A 13,243-nucleotide genomic window follows, 5' to 3' on the forward strand; every position below is an offset into this window, starting at 1 on the left:
ATGGACAAAGTCACAAAAGACCCATTTTGTTTGTTTTCTTAGTCTCATTCCCTGTCGGTATGCTCTGTAACCTGGTTGCAAAAGCAATGTCCAAACAGTAAGGTGACAGCTGTGCATGCACTATTTTATATTGTTTCTATGGGGTTAAAATTACTCCCCCTTTGTAGCTTTGGGTATGGCTACATGGTCTTAACTATGATATTTTATGCTGCATATATCACAACTGATGTTATAGAGAGATGTTGGAGATATGCAATTTAGGAAGCATGGGCAACAGTGGATTTATGAGTTTAAGAGTTAAAATCGCTTTTTGACCACTTTGCAGTTCCAGTGAAAATGTATTGGTAAATCTGCATCGTGGTTTCATAAGAACATGAGTTCCACAGAGGCTCTAGATGCCTCACAGCTGGGTTTTCAGTTAAGATATTATGTTTTTCAGGGGGACCTTTCTCTGGATTAAAAATATATGAACCTTTACTTAAACATAAGATGTATAGTAACGATCAAAATGATTGAATCCCCTTATTTAGGTTTAAATTAGTTTTTTTAATTTTATCAACATGTTTCATCTGTGAAGGGAGCAAAAGATTTGGCTTTCAAACCTCAAAGGCCTGGAGCTCATCAACAAAGATGAATGTTAAAAAAATACTGAAGCCAATAAAGCCTTTTCAATTGATTAATGAGAAGACTATAAATAATATGTTGACATGCCATTTTTTGTGAAAATGTAAAAGCCAATAAATTTAGAGAAATGTTTGTTTTCAAAAATAATATCCCTCATTTTGGTTCAGAAATAAATTTCTTGGTTGACCGACAAAAATTTCAAAATCAAAATGTGACAGGGGTATGAATAATTTTGAGGCTAACTCAATGTTTTCTTCTTTATTATGAATCTCACTGCAAAGAGTTTTCCTTACATCCATACTGAGCCCTGGTTATTGCCACACGATATTGTGAATATATGGTCATCGCAGTATCAATGTTTGCAATATTCATGTGCAATATTTGTTGGTCAATATATTCCAAGTGTTATGAACTTGCATTTCACATGCTAATGTAATATTTACCCAGTTGAACAGAGTCTCACAGCAGTAGATGCTCACACGGACACAAATGACATCGATCGAAATGCCACAGGTCACACAGTGATGGAAGCACAGCTAAGAAGGAGAGGAAGGAAGAAAATAGGCATGTATTGCAACTTACATCGTCAATGCAATATTTACCGATATTATCGCAATCGCAAGATTTTTTAATATTGTGCAGCCCTAGCCCAGGTCAATAAATTCAATAGATGTCCCAAACAGCCTACCTGGTGCAGCTTAGAAAAAGATGTAGAAGAAGAACGATTGAGTCAGTGATATAGCCGATTAATGGTATTTACAACAAACAAGTCATGAAACTAGGCGATGCCGGTAATTAATTTTTTTTTAAATTCATAGCTTAGTTTCTTTTCATAACTTGGATTATTGCAACACTGACTTTGACTGTATCAGCCTCACAGCAGGTAGAATTCAATTCTAAATCTTTGTTTTCCACAAAGGTTCACAATATGAACACCTTACCGAGCAGCAGGAGTCTTAAAGGCTCTCTGACTGAGGGGAAAAAATTAGCTCCCTGAAGCAGAACTGTCTCACTATCAGCTAAAATTATATACACTCTGACAGTGAAATCACTGCCAGCTGCTGAGCAGGAAAACATGTGGGGGAAGAAAAACACTTAATTTTATGATGGCTGAATTTAATGACCCACTCCCCCTCTACCTCCATTCGCCACCACCTCCAACCACTCACCCTCCTTGCTTTAGAGCATATTAAGCTACAGTATTACATTAAAGTTTAAACTTACACTTTCACCACATCTTCCAGGCAGGTAGCTGGATTTTCCCTGTTACAGTGAGTTAGTCACAGCCACTGTGAGTTTTCGGCAGCCGTATGCAGAAGATTTTTATGCACGGAATGCATTATTTAAGTTTGACTACAGAGTGGCATGCAGAGGGAAAAAAAAGGAAAGGATGAAAATTCATGCAAACAGTCCCTGCCTGTAATATGGACCATCTTTGGAGGGGTGGTCCCAAGGCTTGTACTATTCAAATGAAAACTGCTGATGTGTCTTATTTACCTTGTGGTAATGGATTTGTGTGTGGCCCAGCACCCCCTCCTGCCAGTCTCGAAGGAATATTGGGGGCTTAACTCTATTCACTTTCTGCTGCCCTGGCCATTTATTTTGATTAGGGAATGAAGCCGTCCATAGGACCATACCCAGAATAATTGACACAATGTCCTCTGAGGTTGCAAAAAAATATATATACTCTAAGTATCCCTTGGTGAGGTGAAAGTGTGTGAAAAGAGTGGAGCTGAGCACCAGACTGGAGGTGTATTATTGCTTTAGGTTGCAACAAAAACCTGTTGGGGAAACTCATAAATTATATTTCTTCTTTTATTTCACACAGTTGACAGGATAATTGATGTGCACTGTGGATTTCCAAATGGCTTCAAATAGCTTATTGATTGTATATTTTTCTTTTGTTGTCATCCAGAACAAAAAAAACTAGCAGCTTGGAACATCAATTGTTTGCATTTAGGTTGTATGCGGTAATGCCTTAAAGGGATAGTTTTGAATTTTCTGAAGTGGGGCCTTGTGGAGTTGCTGACGCTGCCACACTGTTTACTTGATGATTTTCTCGCTTGAATGCTTTAATTTTTTTTCTGTGTGGTAAAGGGATTGGTTCGATTTGTTGACGAAGGGTTCTGTGATGTTAGTAAAAGTGCGTATCTTACTAGTAGGAATGAAAATGGAGTGTCAAACTGACAGTTATTCACAGAAGAAATGTCTGAAATCTGTTCTACCTATTCAAAAAGAGACGTTTTCCGCTATATAAATGCATATTTTAGCATATTTTAGAGGAAGAAAATGTAACAATCGGTAAAGTATGAAGGACATGAATCACAATTGGTCTTTCCATTATTTTTGTAATAGATATGTAATTTTAATAGCGTGTGTCTTGGTTATCCTGAGCTATCTCTGTAGTTCTGCTGCTATAGGTATAGGGTGCTGGAGGACACAATGAGCACTATTCCTCACTCTGCTACATCCTACTACTTTCCAGTTTTGTATTATTTGCCTTTATTTCAGCTTTTAACTATGTTTCTTTCTCTGTGAATTGGAGCTACATAGATAAACTGATTTGAGTTGAACTGAATGAGTCTACAACAACGCTTTTTTAAAATATCTCATTGTAATCAGAGTGGATGATTTTAAAAAGAAACATGTTAATTGGATGTGTAAAAGCTTACTGGAATCACAGAAAAAGACTATAGTTGAGCACTTTTGCTTCAAAGACCATCAATAAGGGAAAAGTGGGTGAGCAATGTTACGTGAAAGTAAATGCAGGTGAAACAACAGGTTTCTCAGCAGCCACCAAAAGTCACTCTGTTGGAAACACTATAAACATAAAGTTGCAGCTGTTGTTTGTGAACAAAAAGGGTTTTGGGTAAGCAAATCCTTTCTTGACTGGTTGTGACTTTTTGAGTGTCCTCTGACAATATAAAGTGTCTATTATGCTCAGATCAGGTTATATCAATAACCCCTCTCTCCAAACCATCTTCCTGCATGTTTAGCTTTGATGGTTAACTTCAGTCTCAACTATTTTGTTCCCTGTGTCTGATCCAAATAAAGTTTGTTTGACAGCAGATCCATTCTGACTGTCTATCAGTATTTTATCTTACCTTCTATCCACCACATGCATGACATTAGCTTAAAGGAAATTTTGTAGGGCCAAACATGTGGAGAACATTTGGAGAAACTAATTGCAACTTGGATAACGCGTACTTGTCATCTTCCGCTTATCCGGGACCGGGTCGAGGGGGCAGCAGACTCAGCAGAGACACCCAGACGTCCCTCTCCCCAGACACCTCCTCCAGCTCCTCCGGGGGGAGCCCAAGACGTTCCCAGGCCAGCCGAGAGACATAGTCCCTCCAGCGTGTCCTGGGCCGTCCCCTGGGCCTCCTTCCGTTGGGACATGCCTGTAACACCTCCCGAGGAAGGCGTCCAGGAGGCATCCAGTATAAATGCCCAAGCCACCTCAACTGGCTCCTCTCGATGTGGAGGAGCAGCGGCTCTACTCCAAGCCCCTCCCGGATGGCCGAGCTCCTCACCCTATCTCTAAGGGAGTGCCCGGCCGTGGAGGAAGCTCATTTCAGCCGCTTGTATCCGGGATCTCGTTCTTTCAGTCATGACCCAAAGTTCATGGCCATAGGTGAGGGTAGGAACGTAGACTGACCGGTAAATCGAGATCTTCGCTTTTCGGCTCAGCTCTCTCTTCACCACAACGGACCGGCACAGTGCCCCCATTACTGCAGTAGCCGCACCAATCCATCTGTTGATCTCCCGCTCCATTCTTCCCTCCCTTGTGAACAAGACCCCAAGATACTTGAACTCCACTTGAGGCAGGAACTCCCTTCCAACCTGAAGAGGACAAGCCACCCATGTCATCTGCAAAAAGAAGAGACGAAATCCAATGGTCCCCAAACCAGACCCCCTCCGGCCCTTAGCTGCGTCTAGAAATCCTGTCCATAAAAGTTATGAACAGGACCGGTGACAAAGTGCAGCCCTGCCGGAGTCCAACATGCACCGGGAACAGGTCCGACTTAGTGCCGGCAATGCGGACCAAACTCCTGCTCCGCTTGTACAGAGACTGTATGGCCCCTAATAAAGAGCCCCCAATTCCATACTCCTGGAGCTCCCCCCACTGGGCATCACGAGGGACACAGTCGAATGCTTTCTCCAGGTCCACAAAACACATGTGGACCGGTTGGGCAAACTCCAATGAACCCTCAAGTACCCTGTAGAGGGTATAGAGCTGGTCCAGTGTTCCACGGCCGGGATGAAAACCACACTGCTCCTCCTGAAGCCGGGGTTCGACTATTGGCCGGATTCTCCTCTCCAATACCCTGGCGTAGGCCTTACCAGGGAGGCTGAGGAGTGTGATCCCCCTGTAGTTGGAACACACCCTCCGGTCACCTTTCTTATCTAGGGGGACCACCACCCCAGTCTGCCAATCCAAAGGCACTGTCCCCGTCCGCCACGCAATGTTGAAGAGGCGTGTCAACCATGACAGCCCCACAACATCGAGAGATTTGAGCTACTCAGGGCGGATCTCATCCACCCCCGAAGCCCTGCCACCGCGGAGCTATTTAACCACCTCGGTGACTTTAGCCGGGGTAATGAAAGAGTTCAACCCCGAGTCCCCAGCCTCTGTTTCCACCACGGAATGCGTGATGGCAGGATTGAGGAGATCCTCGAAGTACTCCTTCCACCGCCCGATAATGTCCTCAGTCGAGGTCAGAAGCCTACCACCCCACTGTAAACAGTGTTGGCGAAGCACTGCTTCCCCCTCCTGAGGCGCCGTACAGTTTGCCAGAATCATTCGAGGCCAACCTGTAGTCCTTCTCCATGGCCTCACCGAACTCCTCCCAGGCCCGAGTTTTTGCCTCTGCCTCAGCCCGGGCTGCGGCACGTTTGGCCTCACGGTACCCATCAGCCGCCTCAGGAGTCCCACAAGCCAACTGCAGCCGATAGGACTCCTTCTTCAGCAAGACATCCTCCCTTACTGCCGGTGTCCACCACTGGGTTCTGGGATTGCCGCCGCGACAGGCACTGCAGACCTTACGCCCGCAGCTACAGGCAGAAACATCGTTAATAGATGCAGAGAACACGGTCCACTCAGACTCTATGTCTCCAACATCCCTCGGAATCTGGTCAAAGCTTTCCCGAAGGAGGGAGTTGAATACATCACTGGCCGAGGACTCCGCCAGACGTTCCCAGCAGACTCTCACTATGCGCTTGGGCCTGCCATGTCTGTCCAGCTTTCTCCTCCACCAGCGGATCCAACTCACCACCAGGTGCTGATCAGTGGACACCTCAGCCCCTCTCTTCACCCGAGTGTCCAAAACATGTGGCCGATGGTCTGATGATATGACAACAAAGTCGATCATTGACCTCCAGCCTAGGGTGTCCTGGTGCCAAGTGCACTGATGGACACCCTTATGTTTGAACATGGTGTTCATTATGGACAATCCGTGACTAGCACAGAAGTCCAATAACAAAGCATCACTCGGATTCAGATCAGGGAGGCCATTCCTCCCAATCACTCCTCTCCAGGTGTCACTGTCGTTTCCCACATGGGCATTGAAGTCCCCGGGGAGGGGACTTTTTTGGTTAATTCTTTCAAAAACCCACGTTGTAGGCCGAGGACTGGTGCAGCATTTTCTTTAATATTTTCTTATAAAATTACTTACAATTTATTCTACCGGCGTATGAAAATGTGACTATTTCTGGTTTGGGCTAAGCTCCCAAAATTTGGTCTTAGTGTTTAAACTTTAGCAACATTTCTTATTTCATGTACATGACATGAAATCAAAAGATATCTCATTGACTAAAAACTGAGGTTTTGTAGCATAATAAATGCCCAGCCCTCCCTCACCCCCACATTTAGACATCAGTTTATGAAAGTGCCCTGACGTATGTCCACTCCCAGATGAAGCCAGCCAGGAATCAGTAGTGTGGCCACAGAAAAGAGCGAAAGCAGATGGCTGGCCTACAGAGGTTCTGATGGCTGGTATGTTGGCAAGATGCAGATCTGGTGAAATTAACCTTCATAGTTTTATACACTGCGGTAACCGTGGCCAAGGCTGTTCCTCACTTATTCTCCCTCACCACTTCCGTCATCTCTCCATTTTTATCTTTTCTCTCTCCAGTTGTTTTATTTTTCTCCTTAAATCTTGTTTCATTTCAGCTGACAAAAAAAGTTCCAGGAAAAACATTTTTACCGAGCTAGCTAATAAGGATTTGCACCTCGAAATAAAAACCAATATTTAATCACACCAATGACCTTGTTCCTTTAGCAGCCTGTTATCTTTCAATTCCTCTATTTTTCATTCCTTTTGCAGTGAGAAACTAAAGGTCAAACCTTCTCTCTGCCTCTAAAGTACCTCTAATGTGACATGCACACAAAATCAGTGCAGCTTTGGCAGCAGTGTCGGCCTTTATCTGGGTTTGTCATCACTGAACTGAGAGCTCGCTCGATTGAGGATTGCCATTTGGGTCATCATCATCGGCCGACTGCGGGGTTTGGTGCCTGTCTCATTGCTGCACAGAAACATTCTTCATCATTCTGCTGGCAAAAGGCCCCTGGGTTTTTCCTCTGCTCGCACACCCATAGCTGTCTGTTTTATTTGTAGAGCACAGACGCTCCGCTTGCTCTGCATTGGGCATTTAGTGCAGTCAAGCCAGCAATCCAGGAGGTGCAATGTCTGTTTACTCAGACGCTTAGTGCTCAAGTGCAATATTAGCTATGCAGGCAGTCACCTGTGATAGTGAGTTTGCGAGCTTTACTCTTAACAGTTGTATAAAATCATGATAAAGGTTTTTGCACTTGACATTGTTGACTGTAAAGCTGTACATCGCTTTAATATAACAAACAGATACGATACATTTAGCCATACATTTACCATGTAAAATGTTAAAAATTGGACTTCCGTTAGAGATTTGACCACCTCATAGATCCTAATCAAACTTAATGAGGTATTATTGTTAGAAAAGGTCAAACATAATACTCTTTAAACCATTTGCCAGTATTCAATTACTTTGCTCTCCTCTAATCAGCTGCCAAGCACCCTGAAAGCAGTTTGTTTTGTCTTCGAACAGTCATATAAAATTTAGCACCAGAAACAGAAGTAAATGCATTGGAGTAATAATTCTGCCTCTGAAAAACCATCGTAAACTATAAATCTCCAAGTTTGATTTGTACCAGAAGACATCCATTTGATGATAGTACAAACAGATCTAAATTAATACAGTGTCAGTATTTTTTGTTATGGTTCTTGCTTTCTCATTTTCATCTATGTAATCATCAGGAAAAAGAAAAGGCAAATTCACTGAAAAGTTACTTAACTTTTTCATCTATAGAACATGAGTTCCAAATTTTCAAATACCTCACAGAGGACACCACAACCTTCACTGTTAAGCAAACACCATCTCCTTGTTTTTTTTTTTTTTTTCCTTCAGAAGTTTGTATGACCTTATGAGTCTTTCTTTAATGCTTTTAAAGAGATATTGAAATAATTTGATATACCACTTGCTATGGGGAACATATTTGGCAAACACTAAATACAGTAGTCCAGGAAAATAACTTCAGACCAACTGCATGGAGCTTGAAGTGTCATGGTTTGGGGATGGTTTGCTGCAGCAGGACCTGGACAGCTCACCATCATGAATCCACCATGAATTCTACCATGTATCAGGGGATGTGTTGAGGAAAATCTGAGACCATCAGTAAGAAAAATGAAGCTGAAGCAGAACATGACAATGACCAAAACATACCAGTCAATCTATTAAGGACCCGTTGAGAGTAAGAAATATAAAGTCCTTAGCCAAGTCAAAGTCCTGGTGTTGATCTCACTAAGAATCTGTAAGGTGAATTCAAAAAGGGTGCACATGCAGAAAACCCCTCAAACATCTGTAGCTAAATAATATGTAACAATGGTAAAGAAATCATAAATTGGCACAACACGTTTGACCTACGTTTCTACAAATGTATTTTCTGTTCCGGTAAAAACATCTTATATTTGAATGAAACAGTTGATGAATCATTCCACTATCATTTGAGATCTGAAAGGGTTCATTCAAATAATCCTTGTCAAATATTGATTTAGAAATGCAATCTTAAACATTTCCAAAGATGTAAATTGTTTACACCTGCTGATGTTAATGTGTGTTAATTTATGGCAATTAATTTATGCTATTTGCTTTGTGAATAAGATGCTGAAGACACAACATTAGGGGAGCCAATATTGAGTGCTGTGCAATATTAGTGAATCAGGGCCACAGTAAAGCCCTTCATTCTTTAGTTACTTAGTCAAGAATCAGGAGCAATTATGAACTTCTCAAAGAAAAACCAATTAGAAAAGATTTTCACTCAGAGAAAATGCTTTTCTTTTGATTTATTTTGGCACTTAATGGGCACCTGCAACATAATATTTTATTTGTGTAGTTAGCAGCTCACAGCGGCATTAATATGAAAATGGCCTCATGCATGGCAAACATAACTTCAGAAAGTGTCCTTCTGTATTACTGAAAATTGGAGAAAAACAAATCACAAAAATTTGACTTAATGAAGTGGTTGCAGGTGATTGTTTGTCACACAGCGATGGAGCTATGAGAGCAAATACAGTGTCTGTCTGGACCAGCAGGAATCAACTCTGACATCAGTGAATTCTCTGTTACCAAGATAACATTTTCGTTGCTGCAGAACTGAAACAAACATTTCTGTCATCACTGAGACAGTTTTCTCTATTGAGACAAAATATTTTACCAAATTTAGCATTGTTGAACAAAGTAGAAGCTGTCATTGTTTAAAGAAGGAGTGGTTAAGTGAAGGACGACTTGAGCATATTGCTGGGACTAGCTGCTTGGTTTCATAATTTTGCAGAAACAGCAAATAGATGGAGACGACCCTCTGCAGAAGTGCTCCCTCCGGGGAAAAAACATGGATCGCAATGATGGCACGAGTTCCACATTGATAGTCTGATGGTCTGCTATAGTGTGACAGCTCGAGACAGACATTAAGGAGTTCATTTTAGACTATTTTCAAGAAATTGTGTGAAACAAGAGACAAAGTAAAGCTGAGCTTCTTCCTGCCATTTAGTAATCTGCATAATACCATCACTTCTGCCTCAGGCTGCGGAGTAATGATTGATTTGTTTGAGGGGGTAGCTAGGCTAAAATAAATAGAATGGATGTAAGCTGATGCAACACTAAGGTTTCCTTGCACAGCGGGAAACATCAAACATCAGCATGAGTAAAACAGTGCTTTATGATAGGATTTTATTCTTCACTGCTGTTCATCGCCGTGTTCAGTTTGAGATGTGATTTACAGAAAGAGAGAGCAACAAATATATTTTTGCGCACAGAGCAATCATGGCAGGATCATCATCTCTCTACATCTTGTAGTGTGTCAATGCTTTTGACACATAATCTCTCAGACAATGTTTTCTGTCTGAGGCAAGTACATGTTGTTATTTATAATGTTTCAACCAATCCGTGGGCTGAAATATTGATTTTATACATCGCAAATATCTGACAGTGAGTTTAGGAACAACATGTTTCCAACTCACGCATACCTGGCTGTGCATGTTGTTTATCAGCTGGAAGAATGTCTATTAATTAAGCAGACTGTACACTGCTTTCTGAGTCCTGAATATTTTCTTCTTTTTTTTAACAGTGTCCTGTCCAGGCAGCTTATCCAAACAGAATGGTGGGGTTGGTTGCCTTACACTACCAGTGGCAAATTTGTTCTACAAAAGGGGGGAAAACATTTCCCCTGTTGCACATTGACTTTATTAAATTTGTGAAAGGAGGACTGGTTGTACAAGGTTCAGGCAACAAATTGGACAGGCCACAACAGGTAAGAATAATAATAAACAAAGATTATGAGACAGAAGGGAAAGAGCCAGAGAGGCAGGGGAAACCAGAGAGACACAGACAACAGTAACAAACTGAAAAAAATAAAAGAAATAGTAATAACAGCAACCCTACAAAGACACACCGATGCACAGCGCCTGGCAGCACAAGGACCGCAAGCACTCTGAATACAGGCTGCAAACCCACCAAGCTCTCCCGACGGTCCGGAGCAAGAGCCGGACCCCTACCACCACAAGCCATCTATCCTGACAAGAGAGAGGGTAGTCTTTGCCTGAGAGCACCTAAAAGATGAAACACTGTAGGGTGACTTAATACGTTATCTCTAACTTTTACTTGATGTGGGGAAGGCAGAAATCATGGACTGCAGTGTGTAGGTCAAGCCACTCACTGTGATCCTGCCAACCATTTTATTTTATTTTCAGTGAAAAGAAAAGAAACTGAAAAGCCAAAGCCCTGCATTCAGTTCTTACATGGCAAACAGTTGTCATCTGCCAGAGAGATTTGATAAATCGTGGAATATAGACACAGCAGATGGTGCAGAGTAAACTAATAGAAAACATTGAAATCACAATTTATTTTACTACAGAAGCAACTGAACAGATTTACAAGGTTTTACAAAATCTGGCTAGTTGGTTCAATAGATACTGCATCCTCAACAGTTACTGTACCCCTGTTAACGGTGCTTAAAAAGCCTCAAAATACATTCTGCTGCAATTGTCTGATGTTTTGTTTTGTCTCCCTAACCATCTTCCTCATTGTGTATATATAGTGTTTTTACAGAAAGAGAAGGTCATAGTTGAATAGGTGCACATATGCATGTATCAATCGATCCGGGCACTCTGACTGTTAAGCGTTCATGAAAGAGACACCTGAACATGTTTGGTGTCTGTATGTTCCTAGCCCTATATGAAAATATTCTTGTCCCCCTAGTTAACCAATTAATTTTCAGTTTTTAATCACTTTGACTAACCACAACGCAGTGCCTATCTGACAACATGAAGTAGGTTAAAACATGTTGAAAAACTACCCCACAAGAACACCAACTCTCACGATGTAAACCTAAGAAATATCCTGCTATTGAATTGATGCAACTCGAAAATCACAGCAATGATTCAATAATCACGTTACTTAATCTCACGCAACACCATAAAAAAAGCCTTAATCACCTCTGCATATTGGATTCTTCAACTGATGGCACATGATCTACTTTGATTAATTTGCTTAATATTTCTCTGACCACCATGGGGCACTCATACTACACTGAAATTTCTTTCACGCTCAGTTAATTATTAAATGTGGAAAAAACAATTAAACGAGATGGCAAATGCCAAAGAAAAGTCATGATGGAGTTGGACACTGGGAATTCTACATCACATCCCAGTGCACCCACACTATTCATAATGGGATCAATCAAAGGGCTTCCTGTTCCCATTGGGGTTTTAGTTTTATTTGGTCTGTTTTTGTTTCTTTTTACTACATTAAACAAACTGAGAAATTCTGGTCAATATAAAATGTATTCTTCATTACATTAATTACTAGTCCTTAGTGGTTTCTTCAATATTGGAAGTATGATTATTTTTGATAAATATATGGAATCTCTTGTTTAAAGCAGTGTTCATGCACATTTCTCATATAAAAATTCCATACTTTTCCAGATTCAAGCTTCCAAAGTTCCCAGTGCTTTTGTTTAGATTTTCTAAATTACAAAAGGTAATGATAAATTTACAGTAGATATTTCCACAGTGGTCAGGCTTTAAATATAGAATATAAAAAGAGCTGAGACTGGATTAAAACAACAAAAGAGAAGGAAAGCAGGAAAGGAGGAACAACCAAAAGCCAGAAGAGAGATGGAAACAACTGAAGGATGAACAGAAAGGACAACAACAGATACAATAAAAAATGCATGAACAAAAGGTGGAAGAAAATATGAAAAAGGAAGAAAGGAAATAGAAGAAATGATTGCAGGAAGGACATTTGAATGAGGAAAATGCTCAAAGAAAGGGATGGACACAAGAAAGGAACAAGGAAATTGATAAAAGAAACCACTGAAACCAAAAGAAACAACTGAAATACAACAAAGAAGAATGGATGGATGGAAAACTGAAGGAACAAATAAAAAGACACAAATAAGACAGGAACAAAGGGTATAATGAAGGATAGAAAAAAGGAAAGAGCAACCAAATGAGAGAATAAAGCACAAAGGAAGGAATGAAGAAATAATCAAAGGTGGAAGGAAGCAAGTAAAAAAAAAAAAAGAATGATTAAACAATGACAGAAGGAAGAAACTCCCAAAAAGAACAAACTAAGAAACAACAAAAGGATGGAAGGGGGAAGAATGATGGGCAAACAGATGTTTGCAAATAATTTATCCGTCAGATTTTGGATACATGAGAAGACTGAATCATTTATGTACAGTGCATTCAGCTCCGGGACATTCACAGAGGGATTCTGAAGAAGTCACTCCTTTGAGATCTTGGCTGTGTGCTTTGGGTCGTTATCCTGTTTAAAAATGAACAGTTGCCTCTGTGGTCAGAAGCCACACATCCAGGATGTCTCTATACATTGCTGCATTCATCTTTCCCTCTATCCTGACTAGTCTGCCAGTTCCTGCTGCTGAAAAGCAGTCCGATAGCATGATGCTGCCTTCACCATGCTTCACAGTAGGGATGGTATTGGCCTGGTGTTGAGCAGTGGCTGGTTTCCTACAAACATGATGCCAGATATCCACATCAAATAGTTCAATCTTTGTTGCTTGAGACCA

Source organism: Girardinichthys multiradiatus, chromosome 14, assembly GCF_021462225.1.
Source record: "Girardinichthys multiradiatus isolate DD_20200921_A chromosome 14, DD_fGirMul_XY1, whole genome shotgun sequence".
Classification (NCBI taxonomy): Eukaryota; Metazoa; Chordata; class Actinopteri; order Cyprinodontiformes; family Goodeidae; genus Girardinichthys; species Girardinichthys multiradiatus.